This window comes from Chamaea fasciata, unplaced genomic scaffold, assembly GCF_029207755.1.
Source record: "Chamaea fasciata isolate MVZ Bird 193981 ecotype frontalis unplaced genomic scaffold, bChaFas1.0.hap1 SCAF_12, whole genome shotgun sequence".
Taxonomy (NCBI): Eukaryota; Metazoa; Chordata; class Aves; order Passeriformes; family Sylviidae; genus Chamaea; species Chamaea fasciata.
In genome coordinates this window covers 4,579,776-4,600,594 of record NW_027094097.1, presented here as the reverse complement: position 1 = coordinate 4,600,594, position 20,819 = coordinate 4,579,776, and the positions used below count along the sequence as shown (strand labels likewise).

General features: G+C 43.1%; 1 protein-coding gene across 1 annotated transcript in view; it reads right to left on the bottom strand.

The window, feature by feature from the left end:
- ADCY7 (adenylate cyclase 7) overlaps positions 1-19,746 on the bottom strand; it is a 58,991-nt gene extending 39,245 nt beyond the window's left edge. Inside the window, exons 1-4 of the mRNA XM_066194237.1 lie at positions 19,583-19,746; positions 13,596-13,732; positions 2,371-2,458; positions 1,605-1,757 (exon numbers count right to left, since the gene is read on the bottom strand). The gene's annotated coding sequence lies outside the window, so the exon portion shown is untranslated. The remainder of the gene's footprint in view (positions 1-1,604; positions 1,758-2,370; positions 2,459-13,595; positions 13,733-19,582) is intronic.
- Positions 19,747-20,819: the final 1,073 nt, after the last annotated feature.

The following is a 20,819-nucleotide window of genomic DNA, read 5'->3' as shown; positions in this document are numbered from 1 at the left end:
GTCCTAGTCACTAATTTTTACATGGCCAAGCTTTTTTTTTTTTTTTTTTTTTTTTTAGTTGATTTTGTCAGACATGGTGGTTTCTAGCTGAATTTCTGCTTACTCAACTCTTCCCTGAGCAATCTCACTTTGGAAGTAAAACTCAGCCCAAGGCTGAGAGATGAACACAGAAAGAATGTGACTGTGCATCACTCCCTGGAGCACTGCACTGCAGGGTGGTGTTGCAGCACAAATATTTTTGTTAATGTATAAAATGCCCCCTATGAAAGCAAAGTCTTTATACTATTTAAGCAAGAAGGGGGAGGGTGAGGAGACAGATTAATTCCAATCCCCCTTTATTTAATGACTAGTACTTTAAGACCAAGTCCTATAAAATACCTGTTTTAAAAATGTTATTTCTCTATACTATTCATTACAAGGAAATTTTAAAGTTCCCCAAACTAACCATGCAACATTTGTTACACCACCACATCCGTACTTCACAGCCAAAACACTAAAATTAACACTTTCAATTAGGAAGTTCCCTCCCTTGGAGGTTAAATATTAAAAACACCACCAAAGAGACAGACATTTCTGATGACAGCATTGTTTTTAGAGTCATACCCTATCTCAGGACACAAACCTGCCAAACACCCCACAACTCTTTTCTAAAAGTTTTCCAAAACGTAACACCAGGTTACAGGAAAGTCCTTTGTGGAATCATTCTGAAATAAAACAATGCTAAAGGACTGAAAACCTCAGAAATCTTCTGTTTTCAGTCTCACTTGATAGCAACACACCAAAAAATTGTTAGGAGTTGTACACATATTTTTCATTGATGTAGACAAAGGGCCACAGGAGCCAAACATCCACAAGGGCCTGGGTAAGCTGTTTTGGATCACCAAGAGGGAGCCATGCAGAAGCAGTGAGAGCTTTCCAGTGATAACCAACGTGCCTCATGGAATTTTGTTTCCACACTAAGTTTTGATTGTCTGCTAAGATACTAAAATATCTGAACACAGATCTAATCACTATCCCTCTTCTTGTTTCATCTTATCTTTCATCTTACCATTTCCAAAGCTTTGTTTGACAGCCAGCCTTGTCAAACTGTTCCCAATGCCAAGAGGCCACTGGAAGCTTGCACCATGCAAAGCACTGACTCACCGGGGGAAACGTGGGTATCTCACCTGGCACAGCTAAAACAAAGCAGACACTTAAATTAAGTTCTCCTGAAGCAGCTTTATCCTTTGGATTTGCTGATCCTAAGGCCAGTTAACAAGTATTAAAGCAGAACTAGTTCGTTCCAAACCTGTACCAATATCACAGACACAGCAAATCTTCAGGATATGGCAAAAGTCACTTCTCAAAACAGCTTGCAGTGACTGCCCCACAGCTACATGAGGCTTCCAGAAGAACCTCCCAAACTGAGGCAGCACTAACAGCCCGGTGAAGGTGACACTGCTCAGCACGCATCCAGCCCCCAGGGCTGGGGGCTCACCCACCACAGCAGCACTGAGGAAGCACTTTTTACCCGGACTGCAGTGCTGAGCTGCGCACAGCAGATTGCTCCAGGCTTTTATTCCCTGGGACCACTGATAAGAAACACGTGCTTCTTGCTTGCTTACCATTACAGGCCACAGGATTCATTGGCAAAATCCATATTTCTGCACTCCACCATGGTCTGTTCAGTCATTCTGAAATTCCTGCAGGAGAGTGAGTGCAGCCCACTCGGGTTAAATCCTTGACACTAAATCTTTTGATGTACCACTCACAGGAACCTGCAACAAGACAGGGAATCTTTACTCCAAGGACCACTGTAGGCATTAACAATGCTTTATTTCTTCCCCTCATAGTTCAAGGAAGAAAAATCTACTCAATCTCCACCGTACATTTTATGAACCTTTACTCAGGCAATCAGTAGAAGAAAAAGTATTTAACTGTACCGTGACATGCTGCAGCATGAATATAACCTGACTGAAACTATCACGGATGGAAATGTCTGAGAAGAAGGCTCAAGACTGATGAGAGGCATCATCTTCATGCTAACTGACTCCAATGCTTTCTGAGCAAGGCCTGCACGACAGCAAAGGGCACTCTGCTAAAAATAGGATGAGAATGTTTTACTAGCTTTCACAGCATTACAGATAGTGAAAGCCCTACTTTTTCTGTTAGTTTTGTTACACGTAAGACCAAATATCAGCAATTTAAAAAAAAAAAAAACCACTCCAAGAAGCGTAACTTAAATTAAAAAATATATAATTTGAAACAACTTAAAATACTGCAGATCAGAAAATATGACGATATGGCAGGAAAAAACCTGAGAAAAACCCCCAAAAGCACACCAACAAAACATTCCCTTCCTGGACCTTGTAGCTCTGGATAAAGACTTACCTACTGCTAGTGTGGAAATGAAGAGATTCTGACACTAAGTCTGCTTGTCTTGGAGTACAGAAGGGCAGAAGTGCATATTCCTAGGATGCTGTGAACAGAAAATTGTGTCTCCAGTTAGGCAGATGATGACACGACATGGTCAGGTATCATCCTTGAACCCAGGGCAGCAGGTATCTAGTAGGAGAATTCATATCATGCATAACAGCTCCTGGCTTTGCCCCTTTCTCTTCCTGCTTTATCCTCTCCATAGACATTCTGGAACAGCTCTTCAAATGTCAGAAGATGCCAAACAACACTTCAGCAGAGTACCAGGCCCTGGCTCCTCACTGCTCCTTGCCAGGATCCAGCGCACACTCACCAGGGGCACAAACCAAGATGAGGAGTACATGGTTACTCAGCAGTGTTGAAACAAGGACCCAAAGAGAGGCCCAGAGCAGGAAATCAGAATTCAGACGGCACTGAGGAACCTGGCTGAAGTTAAACAGCTCTGCTGGGAAGAGACTGTATCAACATCTCCTTCACTGCTCACCCCAAAGCTCTGTCACCAGGGACCCACTTTGGAAAGTAGAAGGCAAGGGGAAATGCCAATTAATCTGGCCCAAAATCAGAGTGAAAGTGAAGTATTTTATCACAAAAAGAATTAAAGTAAATCTATTGCCACTTTCTGGTTGTTTTTTTTTTTTGTTTTTTTTTTTTTTTTTGCTAAATTACTTGAACCACCATTCAAAATAGGCACTCCACTCTGCCACAATGGGTAAAATGTTCAGCTCATGCCTAAGTCCTGGGACAGCTGTGGCTATTTCCATTAGATTTTGGCCAGGACTTAACTGTACCTCACCCAGCCCTACATGCATCAGCATTCATGAAAGTTGGGTGAAAGCTGGAAAAGGTTCTTACGAAAAAGGTCAAAACCCTGACAAAGGCTTTTGGCAGCCCTGGAGAGAGATGAGAGGAAAAGCCACAAGATATCTCAGAGAGTTCATCTGAAAAGGCAGATATAAATCTGCTGTGCCTGTGCATGTATGAAAGCAGATAAAAATAAGACTTCATTAAACCTGCTACATGTTCAATTAGGAATGCCTAAAGAAGCTGCTGCTTCACTTTCACTGTGTTATGTATCCAGTATTCAGGATGAGTATCTGATAAACATGAGAGATGCCTCATGTTCCTTTGAAATGGACCAGTGTCACACGGAGAGCAGCACGAGGAGGATTCTGAATAGTCAGAGCATCCCAGAAATATCATAATGCCTTTTAGAAAAATAAACTGTGACAGTTTTTAAAAATCATCCCATGTTTCTGAAGGTGCTTAGTTGTAGTAATTCATACTAATAACACACCTTAGAGAATTACAATGAGATTTAGAGAATTAATGCAATGACTACAGCAAGCTGAAAGCTTCACTGACTTTTACTTTATTATTTTTAAAAGCAATGCCTAAAAACAGTTTTGTCCAGAGTTCTTGATAAACAGCTGCAGGCAAGATTCCTCTTAGTTACAGAGGGATTGAGGTGCTGCTCCCTAGAAGTCTCCTTGGGATCAGGTTCTGGGGACAGTATATTCCTGTCCCACACACACATTACAAACAAAGATAGTGCAGAGGAGAAATACTTCACATCAAAATGTAAAGGGAAGAGAGCTAAAAAAGCAAAGGGTTCTCTCTGTGTTTGTAACTGAAGTTCCTCAGAGGCACAGAGACCAGGCTGCTGATAAGCAGCAAGTTTCCGGCAGTAAAGTGATACACAAAGTACTTGGAGCCAATTTTTGATCTGCAAGACAGACAAGCCTCTCTGCATTCAACACTAACCACAGGCGCCCATTTCCCTAGCAACAGCTTGTGGGGCGCTCTCATTCTGACTGAAGAACATTTAACCAGTTACATTATGAGCCCTGCACCTCACTGCTACAGCAGCAGCTGCTTTTCACACCTACCAAATTGTTATTTGTGTGGTATTGAGCCGCCGGATCAATGCTGCACCTGCAGCACAGATTTGCTTTATCGTGTTTTGGTGGTTTGGGGTTTTTTGGATTTTTTTTGTTTGTTTTTTGAACTATCTGAACTTTATCAAGCTAAAACGGGTCAAAAGGGAAAAAAACCCCAAAACCTTACAGTACTAAGAAAAAGTAACTTAGTTACTTAGTAACACCCCTATTATTTCCCAGATGTTTCCTTTGTTTTAAGTTTGGAGTATTAGAGCACAGAGAAGTACACAACAACAGTCGTGTATATAACAAGTACAGTCCTTGATTAATTTAAGGGAAACTTAATTCAACCAAGGGAGACATAAAACGTACCAAATTAATAATGCAACATCAACTCTTCACCATCAGATCAAATGGCATAACTAGATTTAAAAAAATAAGTGACAAAAATTGAGAAATTACAATCTACGAAGTAACTGAGAAAAAGCAATACCCTGCCATGAAAATGTAATTGAACAATACAACTCATCCATCCCAAGTTTTTCTTCAGATGTTGAGGAAGGAAACAACAAATTGTCGTGAATACTACGCCCCAACAAAATACAAACTAGTGATGGACATAAGCCATAGCCTGAAGATCCAACCTGCTGGCAGTTTCTTAAAGATCTCAATGATTCAAAGACCTCACATTCCGCACAGAACCCCAAGGCGAAAGCCAGCAGTTACACTCGAGGAAAGCGCACAACCAAAACCCATGCCGTGAAGCACCTCAGGTGCAGATCTGGGAAGAGCAACCAAACTTGAGGGTTCACTGGGCAATTCTTCCCTGGCAGATCAGGGAGCTCCTGTGAAAGCACAAATCACCATTTAATAAGTGTCAGCTGTTCAAAATTTGCATTACTTCTAACTTCCACTGAAGCCGTTCAGCACAGTTTAAGAGCAGGCCTGAGAGTCAACTGTTGCCAAAAGCCCAAGAACATTATTTCAATAACCACATCCTGTAGTTAAAGCACAATAAATTCCAGAGCTATTTTTCTCCCTTGTAATCCCATATTTCCATCTTGTGAACGTACAAATCCTCAAAACCTTCTGAAGCCCTTAGCCCCTGCAGGAGAAGGACAACAAATGTGTTTAAAGGAAAGAACTCAAATCCATTTGTTTTGTCCCTCCTATGGATTTTCTGCTGACAGACTCCAAGTGTGTGGTATCCCCTTTCTTCTCTCCCAAAGGAACTGACCTAATACCAATTTCCACCCACAAAAGGTGCCAACAAAATAAATGAAGACATTTTAGCAGTACAGTAGTCCCAAGCTTATAAGACACAAATAATTTTGGACTACAGCAATTTATTACAGTAAACATCTTTGTTGGCACTTAAATCTTTTGCTGGACTTAATTCTCATACTTCCAGAAACATATAATTCCTGGAGGAGAATGCCTGTTGAGCTGTGGCAGGAAGCACAATGCTGGGCCCTAAATATCACATAAAATAATAATTCGGTTATTGTGTAATAGCATTATATTTTCAAAAATAAATATATAATTAGATAAGAATCATGATGTTAAGGATAGCAGAATGCCCGTGCTTCAGCTCCCACTGAGAGCCTTGGTGGTTAGAAAAACAACACAGCAATCAGTGCCGTAGATTCACTTACAGAAACGAGGGGGGATCCTTTGACGCCCGTTTTTCAGTAGCAAATGGAGTCGGCACCTCTGAGCAACGGCGTGACAGAACAGGGGATGAACCCCTGAGCTTCCTTTCCCTCCTTTCACATGGCTGAAAGGCCACCACTGTTCCTGAGGGACAGCTGAAGCTGGCACCGCGGCCACCACTGCTGAGGGACAGCTCTGTCCGTGCCCAGCAGCAAACCTGACACAAGAGGGGAGGGCCGACAGGAGGTGTCTGGGATGTGCTCAGCTGCAAACAGCTCCAGCAGACGGTGCACACTTATTCATAAATCACCATCCTCCCCACACGCAGAGTCTGGGTCAGTTTAATGAACAGAGAGGGAGTTTGGCTGTTCATTTTAAAGAAATAAACCCACTGATCCTGGCTCTGGGTCCACAACGGGTGTCTCCAGCAATGTTTGCTCAACAAGCTTCTCCTCTTCCCTCTTCCTCCCCATCACTTACTCCTATCTAGCTGCCACACCATTCTTTCAGTATGTGCATGTCACTGTTTCTAGGACTACGGACCAACTCAAAAATACCCATTTGTCTCGCCTAGGTTTTGTTTCTTTCTGCCCAGGAGGCAGAGAGGATCAGTGATGGTGCGCAGAAGTTTCGAAGGCAGCTCAGCCAGCACAGCTGAGAGCAGTTGGCTGCAGAGTAGAGGCAGAACAACGAGGTGACAGCAGGAATGTGCTTCACCTAAAAATGCTGCTGCAGCCATCACAGGGAGGACCTGTGCTCCCACATGTGCCCCAAGCTGAGGAACAGCCCAGAGAGACGCTTGGCAAGAGCCAGGAACAGAAGAGATCAGCTTTTCAGGGGAAAACAGACCTCTCAACACCTTTAGCACTAACCAAGTAGTCAGGGTGGTCTGAAATTCTAACAGAAGAAAAAAGCCACAAACAGTTTGGTTATGCACAGTCTGTGACCTGCAGGAAATACCCAAGACTGTAAAGAACAGGGACGGAAAAATGTATGCAAGCAGGGAAGACTCACCCCAGTCAGACGGGCTCACCCCACCTCTGGAAACTGAATGAGGAGATCCAAGATGCTTTCCCAGAGAGGGGAGGAGAGTTGTAATTGCATCATTTTTCTAGATGAGCAGTGTCAACGCTTTCGGCTCTGAGTCAGTCCTGAGCCCGTCAGTGCCCCGTGGAGGTCCCTGGGGCACCGTGCTATTAGAAGTGATGACTTTCACAACAGGCTGCTGAGCAGGATCCAGACACAAATACGCTTATGAAAGAAAGAAGAACTGCTACTTTATTTTTCACTCAGAGAAAGAACACACTGCCAGTACTTTGGGCAACTTCCAGCAGCCAAATTACTGTTAATGTCCAGAACGCTTTCCACTTTTGTCTGGGAGCTTCCAGGATGAGTAAATAAGAGCTTATGTACTCTTACTTCTATCAACATTTCACAGAATGAAAAAGCCAGAAATAAATCAGACTTGCTAGAATCACCCTGGGAGCACCACTCACATCCTTTGACTGCCAGGTTTATGCTTCCACCAGTAAACGCACTTCAAGTTTGCTACCCAAGAATCCGGACATTTCACACGGAGAAAAAAAACAAAAGGTGCTCTTCCCTTTCAATTTACAATTTTTGCATGGCAAGATATACACCAAAAGGATCTGTATTCAAGAGCAGGAAACAGGGAAGGAAGAATTAAGGGACGTTGCAGATAAGAAGAATTATTTGAAATGTTCGGCTCACTCTTTTAGATGGAGGGGAGTTAAACATACAAACTGAAAAAATATCAATCGTTTGAGACTAATTTGCAGCTTCTAATGTTTTTTATCTTGCACACCTTCCAGAGGCTAATCTCCAAACTCAGTAGTTTGTGCATTTGATTGCCAGTCTCAAACGACATATGAGTTCACAGTGAGAAAGAAAAACCCAAACTTTTACATTTGTAGAGTGCTTCTGATGTAACACGATTCACAAATATTTACAAATCCAAAGCCCACACACTGACACTTCATCCAGTTTGTTGGTTTTAAATTAATTTAAACATATGAAGCAGAAACCACTGAAATACAACATAATGCACGATATGACAAACCCCATATTCATATTTATCACCGAGTCAATCCACTTCATCCAGGAACTAACATCCAAGTGTCTCAGGGTAAGGAAAATCAGAAGCCATGTGCAACCCTTCAGTGACCTTACCTGTGCATAAAACAGGCAAATCTACATTTCTAGGCACTGTATGCATTACACACAGACATAAAAATGCTGTAACATTAATTTAAATCATAAAACACTTCTTTACACCCAAACTTCTACTTTATCACCATGCTAAGCCTAAGCATACAGACCTCGAATAAGGAAGGGAAAGGATAAAATGTAAGTGAAAATGCCTGATAGGTATTTCCGTTTAAATCCACTCCTTAAAATGACTCTTAGCAATTATTGCATTCAGGCACACATATATTGGACTATACCAATAATTTCATCACTGTCTATTTGCTAAATATACCTATAAGCACACATCGGCCCAAAGAAACCCCTGATGATAAAATAAGGTGAAATTAATTATAAGCAAACAGTCAAAACTTACGTCTCAAAACACTCTAATTGCTCCAGAGCATTTTTACAAAAAGACACTGAAAGTGTTCAGTGACAAGCATTGAAAAAGGCTTTCTGTGTCTTTCACAGAAGCTCCCAGCTTTAGGTGGAGTTTAGAAAAGGGTGCGTGGGGGAGAAAACAGATCTGCAAGAGATGTGCAAAGGTTCAAGTGACGTTCAAAGAAAATCAGTGGGGTAAAAGAAAAAAGTGTCCCATTGGGAAACACGTTGTACACTGTCAGCTGCAGACGTCAAGCACAAATTAAGAAAGCATTAAGACAAGTTTTTATATTTAGACACTAGCTAGTGTCTAAATATGATGAACATGGAAACCAACATTCGCTGAACTCTCCACCCAAACCAGTGACTTATGAAATCCTGATTTCCTAGACGGGATGACAAACAAAAGAAGTAAAGAAAAATCAAAGCTGCATATCAAAAAACCTACATATAAGAGAGATTTAACATGTACTATGAGCACTAGACGACCACTTTATCAACATCACGGCATGAGATAAATCTGTACGGTGAAAATAAAGCTCAAATCAGCCACAATAAACAAAACTTAGGATTTTGCAGAAAAATATATTTGTGACAGCAAATATAATAAGTAATACATCAATTTTTCTAAGTGGTGTTAGATTTTATTAATTTCCTTTAACATTTCCTCCTTTGGCTGAGATGGATCTGGATGTTAGCACAAAACTGTGTTTTCCCAGGGGATGCTGACAGGGCTGTGTGTGCATGACCTCCCCAGAGCTGAGACTGACCAGACACAAGTGGGGCTCTTCCCTTGCAGCCAGGGAGCAGCACTCAGCTCCTCCTTGAGCCCTTGAGTGAATCTCCCAGTCTGCCCTGGTTTTCTGACCCTACAGGAAGGATCAAGAGGAGGTCAGTCTGAGGAACAGGGATGATTCACCGAATGACGCATCAAGGAACTCAGACTGCGGGTCAAGAAATCCCAAAGAAGTAAAGGCAGATTCTCATTCTGGCAGAAGTCAAGCAAAAGAACAGCCAGGAAGCTCATCAATAGAGGCAGATATTTATGTCAGTACTCATATTTGTGTCAGTGACTTTGAGCAGGCAGTATGTCTAGCTCTGGCCAGAAATTAGTCAGTACAAACCCGATGTTACTGCATCAATACAAAACCCTGGCACAGTCCAGAGACAGCATATAATCTTCACCACGTATTTCTTCAACTAGTATGCTTGAAATTATTAGGAAATACATGTAAAAAACTAAAAGTCCTAAGAAAGAGTTTAAAAGTTTGCTGACTTCTCCATTAAGACAGGAAGGAAGTTATAAGAATGCTTAAGCCCACTGACACAGCATTAGTGTTTTATTAGAATATTAATGTTAGCAAACATTTTTAGCGGACCCTAAATCACAAAATTGTATTTCAAACAAAGCTTTCAGCATTTGACTGCAGAGAAAAAACTTGCCTTAGGCCAAAAGGTGATAAAAAGTTGTAAAAGAAGAGAGAAATCAGCATACTGTTCTGAAAGACTTTTTCATTTTGCAAACAATTCATAACCAAAAGCGATATCTGACAATACTGCAAGGAAGGTGCAGTGACCCCTCAGGTTACTATCATGTTATTAAAAAAAGAAAGGGCAGGTGAATGAAACTCACTGCTGCCGATGTTCCATGCTGTTAGCTATATAGCAACATATAAAGGAATTAACAATTAATAAATAGTTTATAGGAACACAAGCAATCATCCCAAGAAGGTTGGAACTGGAGAAAACTAATCTTGAGATCATGCTGACTCAGGTTTTACTTCCAATAAAAGGCACACAATAGGTTTTCCTGCTACAAATGGTCTGTCCAAATTACCAAATTATCCAGATTTTAAAGACTTTTTAAAAGGCTACCATGACAAAGAAAACTGCCTACCCAGTTACACAAACAAATTATCAGCAGAACAATTAAAACATGAGAATCAACAGCGTGTAAAATTTCCCACTGTAGCTGCCAATGTACAAACTCGCAGCATCCTGTAAAGAAAAGCAGAATAATTTGTCTCACATTTACCTTACGTCGGATAACAGTACACACAGGTAATAACTAAGAGATTTTAACTTGCCCCCTGACAACATTTTGTGCAGCCACCCTCTTAGGTTATTGTGTAAAAACTAGTGTGGCCATAATTACCACGTTGCTCCCCTGGTGTAAGGATACACATCTGCGTTAGAAGGTATTTGTGCAGCCTGTGTGCACTGCTGGGGGAGGTGAGGAAGCCCTGCCATCATAAGCAGCTCTGCTCTGTAATCACAAATTCCTCCTGGCTGTCACAGGAGCCAACACACTTCTGAAGTTTGCCTGGACATTACTAAAGCCCTTTAAGCACAACAGTCCTTCATGTGACAAGGGGACAGGAAGGGCTGGCTGGACGGCGCTGCACCGAGGAAGGAGCAGCACTCAGCCTGCTCTGCTGAACAAGACACCAACAAAGATCATCCACAATCACCTGGCTGTTCCCCAGCAGAACAGGTGGCTGCTGCATTTAAAAACCAGTTTTTCAGGTCTGAACTCAATTTGTGTGGTAACCACGCAACAGACCACCCAAGGGTCTGTGACTGGGCAGAGGGTCACACAGCAGCACAGGGAACAGGAATCAAAGGCTGCTTGGATCCTTCTCACAGAGCAAAGAAAAACCCCTGCTGGGGGTGTCAAGTACAGGAGCAGAGATATGGGAACCCCGGGAAGCACTGTCCAAATCCTAAAGAACACTTCAGAGAAGGAAGATTCAGGGAACAGTATGCTGTATAGTTTGTTTTGCACTGACCAGCGATCACTAGCATCACCTGGAAAACTTCTTTTAAAATTCCCACCACAAATAGCTCTGTCTTTGTGACTGTCAGCTACCTCATGCCTCCAAGAGTTAAGTATTTCCAGCTGGTGGGACTCCAGAAAAGTTTGTTTACTTCAAAAAGACAGAGTCAGAACTGATTTTAATGTCTAGGGCATGTGTTCCCAAGGTCCAGGCTCAGTGAGGGGTTTCAGGGAGGCTGCAGCCAGAACCCTGAGGTGCTTAAAGCACTTGCACATGGGATGGACACAAATACAGCTGGCTAGTGTCTTGAAAAGAAGGCACAAATCAGGGTGATACCATCACTAACCTGCATACAAAAAAGAGAACTTATTAAAATTCAACCACGAGGCTGGAAAGAGCAGTGGAGTTGTTCCCCACTCAGAACTGGCACACTTCCCCTGCCCACTGCCAGGCCACTGCTCTGACAGCACAGTTCAGGTTACAGCAATTAAAAAGTTTTTCTGGACAGCCTGATTTCCAATGTGCTAGGCAGCTGCCTTCAGACAAGCTGTTAAAGCACACCAGGTTTCCAGGAGGCATACACTGCCTTCTCCCTTCTGGTATCTCCAGAGTCCCCCCCTCCCATCAATGGCACTAACCCAAGCCTGACTCTGGATCAGGGCAAGTTCTTCCCAAGTCCACTGCAGTATCGTTATGGAATAATAGTACAATATAATTAGGTCTCCTCTGCCTGCAACCCATCCCATTTCTGTGAGGGCAATGCACAGTTAAAGAAATCCTTCCTCCTCCCCCTGATCTCACTTTTTTTTGCCTCTTGAAAACCCTTCAGTTTCTAATGAGAACATTTTTATAGCGTGTAAAAACTGCGGCAACTGATTCACGGCTTTCCAATTCCCAGGGTTCCCATACTTTCTACAACCAACACTCCTCAGACTTACCAGCAAGTAGTAAGTTTGGTTGTTCAGGGGGGTTTTTTTGGCTGCTGCTTCTTAAAAAATTGGCTGTTTGTAAATGCATAAACCCAAATAATGATGCCTGGGATACTGATACACAGAATATGATGAAGCTGCCATTCAGAAAGATAAAAAGAAACAAGCACTATATTTCGGATTCTGTGGTCTTCAGAACTGATGCTTTAGTTTTCTTTATTTTTACCAATAGACGTTTATGTATCTTTACGTACACACATTTTTATTGGCAGCAGAGAACTCCAGAAAAAGCCTAACCATGAACCAGCTTAAAACAAGTACAGGAGAATCTATTTCCAAATACAGCTGCCTGCATAAAAGTAGGACAGAAATTAATTCAACATGTAAAACAAGTGTTTAATGCTACTCTGATAAACCAGTTTAGCTACAACTACATCCAAATTCCCTGTGTAAACATGCTTGATAAATGGCTATGGAATACAGAGTTAATATATGAAAAAAGCTTAAATGTGTCCAGAATTTTGAAAAGCAAAGCTTTCCTCTTTATATCCCAATACACTATTCATGAATTGCAATATAATCTCCTTTAGCTAACCAGATCGTTAAATAATTGGTCTGCACCTGACCAGAAGCAATTAACACCCACATGCAGCTCTGCTCAGACTGACAACCTGTGCCACTGAATCGTGTTCTACAACTCCACAAGTGAGCTCTGAACGTGCAAGTAGTCAACACATCGGCTCACTGGGGAAAATAAACTGCCTGTGTGGAATTTCACCTATCGTGGCACTGTAAAAACTGCACCAAACTGTTTTTACCAGAAACTTCACTGGGTTTTCCTATTTCTTTGAAAGCTAAACGTGATGTTTGTACTGTTATCAAATCAAGTTCTCACTATTTTGGGGCAACTCCTAGCTTTGAGAACCTTCCAATGTTGATTTTTGTGTTATTATCTAATGCGCAACAACATTGCACAGTCCCAAGCAAACCACAATGTATATCAACTCAGCTGTTGCTGTAGTGCTGCAAAGCATCTTCTGACTTATTTTAAAAGGGTAGCATCCTGAAGGAGGAGGGAGTGGGGGGCTTGTAATTGTTACAATTAGAAATGTAAACATAAAAATAAAAAACTACTAAATTCCAAACTGGATACTCCTCAGGAACATGAACAAAAAAACAGATGAGTGTTTAAAAGTACTACAGTGAAATATTTTAACATTCATTTCCTGCTGTATGAGTACAACAGAGCTCACTCTTAAGAAATACCAAAATTGGGTAACAATTCAACTGGCAATATCTCCAGCCAAAACAGAGTTCAGGCCACTTTCCCAGCATATTTCAGAAGTATGACTTACTACTTGGATAATCAGGAGCTCAATTTTACAGTACAGCCACCACTGACGAGGAGGGAATTGCCCCCGCCTGTCACTCTTCTGTCACAGAAGTTCAACAGTACGTTCTGACCACTTCCTCTCGCCTGGTTGTTCTGTTCCTACAGAGGAAAAAAGAAATCATACTTTTAAAAAAGCCTATTCTGTGAAAAAAAAAACCCTGCTTTTTGTCCATTTAGGTTCATGAATCATCTCTGCAGCAGGTCAGATGAGCACCAGGGCTGACTTCAGGGTGGGGTGGAAGCACAGGGGCAGGAAGTGAACAGAGCTGCTAGTTGTAGTGACAGCTGCTCCTTGAGCCAGCTTAGCTACACCATAAAAATCACAGCCTTCAGTGTGCTTACCTCTGTGTCCATATTCAAAGTCACATATTTCTAGGAAAAAACCCCACTTTTTTACCCAAACATCATTAGTCATTGTTACATAACAAGTGAGCAGAAAGAGATGTAATGTTCCCAGGATGTTCCCAAAAGAGGCCGTGCCCTCTTGTATATACACAAGACCTTGCTGGGGAAAAAAAGAAAAATCATTAAATTTATGAATAAGGTAGACACTTCATAACGGAGCAAACTTGGGCTCAGAAGCCCCAAAACTCAATCTGCCCACAAGAATACAAAGCGACTGGTAGTTATGTCAAATCTAGAGGAAGGTTAATTTTAACCTCAAAACCGAGTTCCTGATCGAAATGTATTAGCAATGCCTACACACCATCAAACACATTTTTTGTTATATTGGTTTATTCCAACAAACATGTATCTCACAAATATATAAGTGTTTGTTTCCTTGGCATTGAAGTGCCTGTCATCTTCCCGGCTGAAACTGCCAGCAAAGGAGGAGCAGAAGGTCAGGCAAAGCGTCAGGAGTGAGAAAGTTCTGACAGTGGTACGCCAACTTCCTTTCAAATGAGAAAACTGAAACCAAAATTCGCTTCTGCTACCGGAACTTTCTTTTTTTTTGATTTATTCCCTCATGTGCTCAGTAGCAATAACAGGGGAAAAGAGAAAGACACACAAAAAAGCTCCAGTACAAAGTTCATCCTCTCTCAACTTGACCCAGTCTGGGTTTTTCCCCACCTAAGTCTGAGCTTGTTTGAGCGAGCAGGTCCTGCCTGAAATACCGCAGCAGATGGGCTCAGGTTGACATGAGCCAGGTGCTAAGAATATCTGGCATTTAAGTGATCAGGGCTTTATCGCCCCTTTCCATTAATTTCAGCTGAGTTTGAATAAACCCCAGGGAGCTCAGTCTGTCCTAATCCACCTTTGTGAGCTCTTTCCCAGCTGCATTCCTTGTTCAGCCCTTCCATGTGTTCTGTCATCCTGCTAGAACATTGTTCCCTCACCGTTTTGGTTACCTGGGTGGAAAACAGTATTCAAGTAAGAATTAGTCACTGCTAGGTGGTTTGGTCATCAACTAGTTCTTTCAAAGAATCCCCAGCATGACTGTATATTTTTATATAAATTAAGCAGAAAACGTCCCAAATTGAACTTTCAGTAAATATTGACTAAACCCCAGGCGATATTACAAATGAAGAGCATCTTACTGCAGTATTTTATTCAACTCATTGAAATGCCAACTTATCATTATCTGTCATTACAAAAATTCACGGAGTGAAAAGTAACAACATAAACCCAAAATTTTACAGTCCCAGGTAAACTATTTCTACATTTGTCTACCCATAAAACACTTACTGTGTTGTCTCCTTCCTTGAAATAAAGCACCCAGTCTCGAGACCTGATAACTTTATTAAAGCCCTTTAAAGCATTTTTGTATTGATTCTGAGACTACGCTTGTGGCTTTGTAACAAGCCATTTACAAGGCAGCATTATTTAAAAAAATAAATTTACTGCTATTCTTGTTGAACACCTAAAAAAAATACATTCCTTTGTTGTGGGCTGAATGGCAACTCGCATGACAAACAGCACTTGTCTGTGCATCGCACGGAACAGAAAGTGGGACAAAGCCCTGTCACTGCCCTTAAACGATACAGGACACTGGAGAACGAGCCAGAAAATTACCTCCTGCACTTCACTTTGCCAGAAGGGAGCAACCTGAGCAGAGCAAACACACAGACACTGCCGTGAACGCAGCACACACGGAGCACTTGAGGGAGAAGCTGCCAGAAACAGCCAGCTCTGCTCAAAGAAACTTGTCCCCTTTCTCTAATTTACACCAGTGGCAGCCTTGGTAATCTTCTGTGTTTAACTAGAATCATTGCTTACTCACTTCAGTTTTGTGCCCAGAGACAGAAGTTAAACACACCCCGTTGGTTCCTTCTCTCCAGTTACAGACCAGAAGCTGCCTTTAATGCTGAAAAGAGGATTACAGAACAGCTGTTAAGAGAGGAACGTTTTGGCCATTAGATGTGAAGGAAGCTCTTAGGAAAAGCGGTGTGTACAGCCCTCCTGTCACAGGAGAGCCAGCTTTGACTTTGTTTCCTCTTTAAAGCACCAACAGAGCTGAAGCCTCTGAACTGCAGGGCTTGTGCTGTAGAAATCAAACCAGCAGCTTGGCTGCTACAGAGGAGGAGGTCTGTTTATTTTTAATGAAAGTGCTACTGCAAAGACACGACACAAAACAAAGCAGTTTGAAGGGCACATTTTGACACGTGTCATAATTCCAAGGTACTGAGGTAAAGCAATGCTTTGGTTAGAAAAGGAACAGCAGCCTCAGGTTCTACTTAAAATCTGCTGTTTATCTTTGAGTAACCTAGACACGATCATTCCAACTCTCACACACCTTCATTTTATTAACTGAAGAGGTAACATTCAGCAGTAGCAACTGACACATGGTGTGCAGGAAATATCATGACAGCATATTTATGCTATCACATGTTAATATTAAGCAAAGAAAACCACTTCCAAAGGAAAGATCCAATGCGGGGCTTGCCCCCCTGGCCGCACGGATGGACTACAGCCCTGCTGCTCAACACCACAAGACAGAGCCTGGATCCTGTTTGAGGAGCCTCAGGAGGATAGGTTGGTGTTAGAGGTGAAAGACAAACAACAGTTATTTAAAGTGGTTTCCAAGGCTCTGGAGATAACAGTGATTTTTATTATGAGATAAGAGTGTTGTAAAACTCCTAATTTTTTAAGATAGCGTTTTTTTCCAGATGAAAATGTTCTGGTTTTGTAAAAATAGGAGAAACTCCAAGATTCATGTCTTTACTGTTGTCAAAACATAAAATATAAAACTTTCTTTTCTTTTTCTTTTTCTTTTTTTTTTTTTTTTCCAAACACAAGACCGACTTTTCATTTAGTCCTCTGTAATGGCCTGGGGAAGGAGTTGCACTTCCTTGTTGTAATACAAGATGAACTAACTATACAGTGCTTACAAACTATTTCACACTGTAACATCCCGTCAGTTTAGCAAATAATCATCTTGAAACTTTGCAGATGCCGGTTTAATAGATTATCTCCCTCCTTATGCCGTGTTCAGCCTTTGAAAGAACCAGTTCTCTCCTCAAACGGCGCTTTAGAGGGACTGCACTTCACAATTGGAATGTTGGCCGGGTTTTGTTAGGGAAGGAAGGAGAGATCTTTGGTTCAAGCAGGTCCCGGCTATCACCTGAGAAGTTTGTTGGTTTAAGGAAGGTCCGTAACTCTGACAGCGCCAGTTTGCTGGTGGGCTCAGCTCTTTGTCGGAGGGAGCGCAAGAGCAGCGGGGAGCAGCGCAGCCACCGACCCTGCCGTGCCCCCACAGCACATCCCATTCCTGTCAGCTGCTCCTGCGCGCCTCAGCCCCCAGCCGCACTTCCGACGACAACAAAGCACTCCTCGATTTACACAGAAGTGTATTTCTATACGGAAGAATCCCAAATTGACACCTGCAGTACAGAAACTCTGCAGACGCTGAGCGCATTGTACTAATCCGAAACAAATCCAGGTGGTCTGGATCCTTTTCCAGAAAGATAAAACGTAACTTCAACACAAACTATAAGACTGAGGGAACAATAACTGGGGGAAATATTTCACCCTATATTTTACAGACTTCATAGTAAGTTAAAATCAGAACAAGTAACTTTGATATATTCTGTAATGTTAAATCCAAGTCAAAGGTGTAACATAAGAATAAATCTAAGATTTCAATTTAGAGATTTTGTTGCAATTCCACGGGTAATACTGTCTTTTCTTTTTTTAATGTAAGAGCAACTGGCAATTACACAAACACCCACGTTAACAGAAAACAGTGATCATCATCCCCAGGCTTACACCTTAAACTAATTAGCTCTCAACAGCACCTGCTCTTTCACTTAGTACAAGCCACGAGGACAGAAATACCCACATACATTAGGGAATGAAGTCTCTCCCTTGTTTACTCTTAATGGTGTTGACATTAGCTTCATTAAGAAAAATTTAAGAAGTTTAATGGCTGCTTTCCAAGAACCCCCAGTGACCCTAATTGTTGTTACTAATGGCTTCTGGAAGCAAAACTAACAAGCTATAATGGCCATTAGAAATCCGGATTGGCTTACGGTTTTCAGAGAGGTATTCCACACAGCCCTCCGTTACTGTTCCAAGCTTCTGGATAGTGAGAAACTATCAAGGTGTAGTGACTTTGGCAAACGCCGTTTTTAATGTCACCCACTGCTATGAAGACCTTTCTCAGAAATACTTAATTCACTACAAACACACCATGAGTGCACAGTATCACAAGGTGTACCGTACACCTCAATACATTCTTTTTCCACCTAGAGGGGATCATAAAACTCCTTCCAGATCAGGACTTAAGCATTTGAAAGATCAGGATACCTAAACAAACAAGAAAATTATTTACTTTTTTTTTTTTTTTCCCTTGAGGTGAGCTCCTTCTCGAAGTTCCCAGGTCCCTCTTTTCTATTAAAAAAACAAACTAACAAACCACCACACCTTGAACCCCTCCATCATTTAATCCCGGCAGAAAGCAGGAAGGTCACTAATGCAGGAACTTTTACAGCCTATTTCCCACTATGAAGAAATTTTCATATTGCAGTGCCCAGAAGCTTTATTCTCTATAATAAATCTCAACCACTTCATAATCAAATCCAAAGTTTTTCGGTACACTTGTGTGGATTTTCTCCTCCTTGTATTTGCACAGCACTTATCACAGCATGGTCTTGGGCCACAACCAAGCGTGTCAGGCTCTCAGTAACACAGATAAAACATGACACATCTGACAGGAGAAAAACAGACTTCTATGCCGAACCAAATTCAAACATTGCACTGCATCTTTACTTTGCGTGTCCAATAAGGGTTTCGCAGCGTCTCTACCCAGTTCTCAGCACTTGTGCTGACCACATCCTCGCTGCTTATGACAGATGTCCCAGGCCTGACAGAGTGGAGTAGAGTCCTGTGTCACTGGTGATGCCATGCCCCTGCCCTAGGATATCCTCACCTCCCACTGGCAAACATCAGATCCCAGCAATGGTGATCCAACGCTGTACTATATGTTTTAACCCCTTTATTAACACTTGTTATAAAAATGCCATAACGCATCCCATGGAGATTAGAAATAACTCGCCTATTCAGCAGGAAAACAAAACACAAACCAAACTTCTGCTCATTTTTCCAACTCACACTGGTATTTAAGTACCTCTTTCAGCAGTTCAAAGCCCTACCGTGTTAAAAAACCTGCAATGCAAAAAAGATCTGAAATACCCTCTACTAAAAACAAGCCAGCTTTTGGCTTTTGAGAGCCAAAGACAACCCCCAAATTCTCCATTCATGCGCCAACACTCAGGCGTCGCAGCTTTACCAAATCTGCCTTTTCTCAGCAAAGTAAACTTTGGGGAAAGGTTCATGGCCTTCAACATTTGTCCGCTGTTCCCAAGTGTATCAAGCGGTGCCATACGAGGTAGTAAATAACCATTACATGGGAAAACCTATCGAGCCTTCGCCTCCTCCAGCCGCGGTCCGCGCAGCGCGACCCCCGCGCCCTCACCCTGCGGGGGCATCGCCCCTCCCGGGCGGTCTCACCTGCAGCCGGCGGAAGAGCAGCAGGCAGCGGGTCGGGGCTGGGGCCGGGGCTGGGGCCGGGCTCTGCTCCTCCTCCTTCTTCTCCTCCTCCTCCTCCTCCTGCTGCCGCCGCCCGAGGTGTCTCTGGGGCCCGCGGAGCCTCCCCGGCGCGGTGAGGGCGGGACCGCGGCGGCATCGCCCCTCCTGCCTCTGCCTGAGCGTCTCCTGCCGCCCGGGGAGCACCGGGGGATGGCCCGAGGGCTTCCCTCCCTTCCTGAAGGGCTCCCCCTCAGCTGTGCCCCCCTCCGGCTCTGCCGCACGCCGGCCCGCACAGCTCGGGGCTCCGTCTGTCCCCCGCCAGCAGCGCTCACGCTGCGCAGCGGTGGAAACGAATTTCTGCCCGGCACTTTGAAAAACACAAAAGTTTACGGCTCTTTTACATCTGGCCGCTGCTGTGGTGGTTTTTAAAACAGCAAAAAAAAACACCCTCCCAACCTCGTCGGGAGCACCTAGGGACAAGGGAGCGGACCAGGCTGCGCATGAGACCCGACGGTGGCCGCAGCCACCCGGCCCCGGGCTCCCTTTGCTCCGTGCGCTCGGCTGCCCGGGGCTGTCCCTGCGAGTTTCACTGGGCTGGCAGTGATTCATCCCTCCGAGCATCAAGCCTCCAACATATGGCCGCTGATTCAGACAGAGCCTGGCTCCTCCACACGTCAAGTCCAAAGCAAAGCTCACTGGAGGCAGCAGAAGGAAACGCTGATTTCCATGGATTTTTGGATTAAGCTTATCTGGTGAGCTGTTAGTCACTGGCAACCGCACACGGCCCACGGCAGGCAGGTGTGTGCCCGGCTACCTGCGGCTGCAGCCACGTGTTAGTCATCCATGGAGGTACCATTACTGCAATAACACCTTAGTAACTAAATACAATCTGTGTTTGTGTCCTGCCGGCCAGCTGGTGCTTTCCCCTCTCCGTAGGCCCGAGTGATGTGCTTCAATTGACTCTGGGAGGGAGCAGCAGCTCAGTGCACACATCACAAGCACGACAGCTTTCTGTGACTCTCTAAGATCCTGTTCCACTTTTGATGGGGAAATAGGCAAGGCTGTGTTGTCTGAGACTGCCCAGCCATTAGGATGATTTCAGGGTGAATCTTGGAAAGGAATTTAAATCCAGTTTCAGCAATGTAAGACAATAGCTAAGGAATACAGCTGGAGAAGTGGTTATGTACCTGAGGCACAGGACTGTGCAGCGAGCTGAACT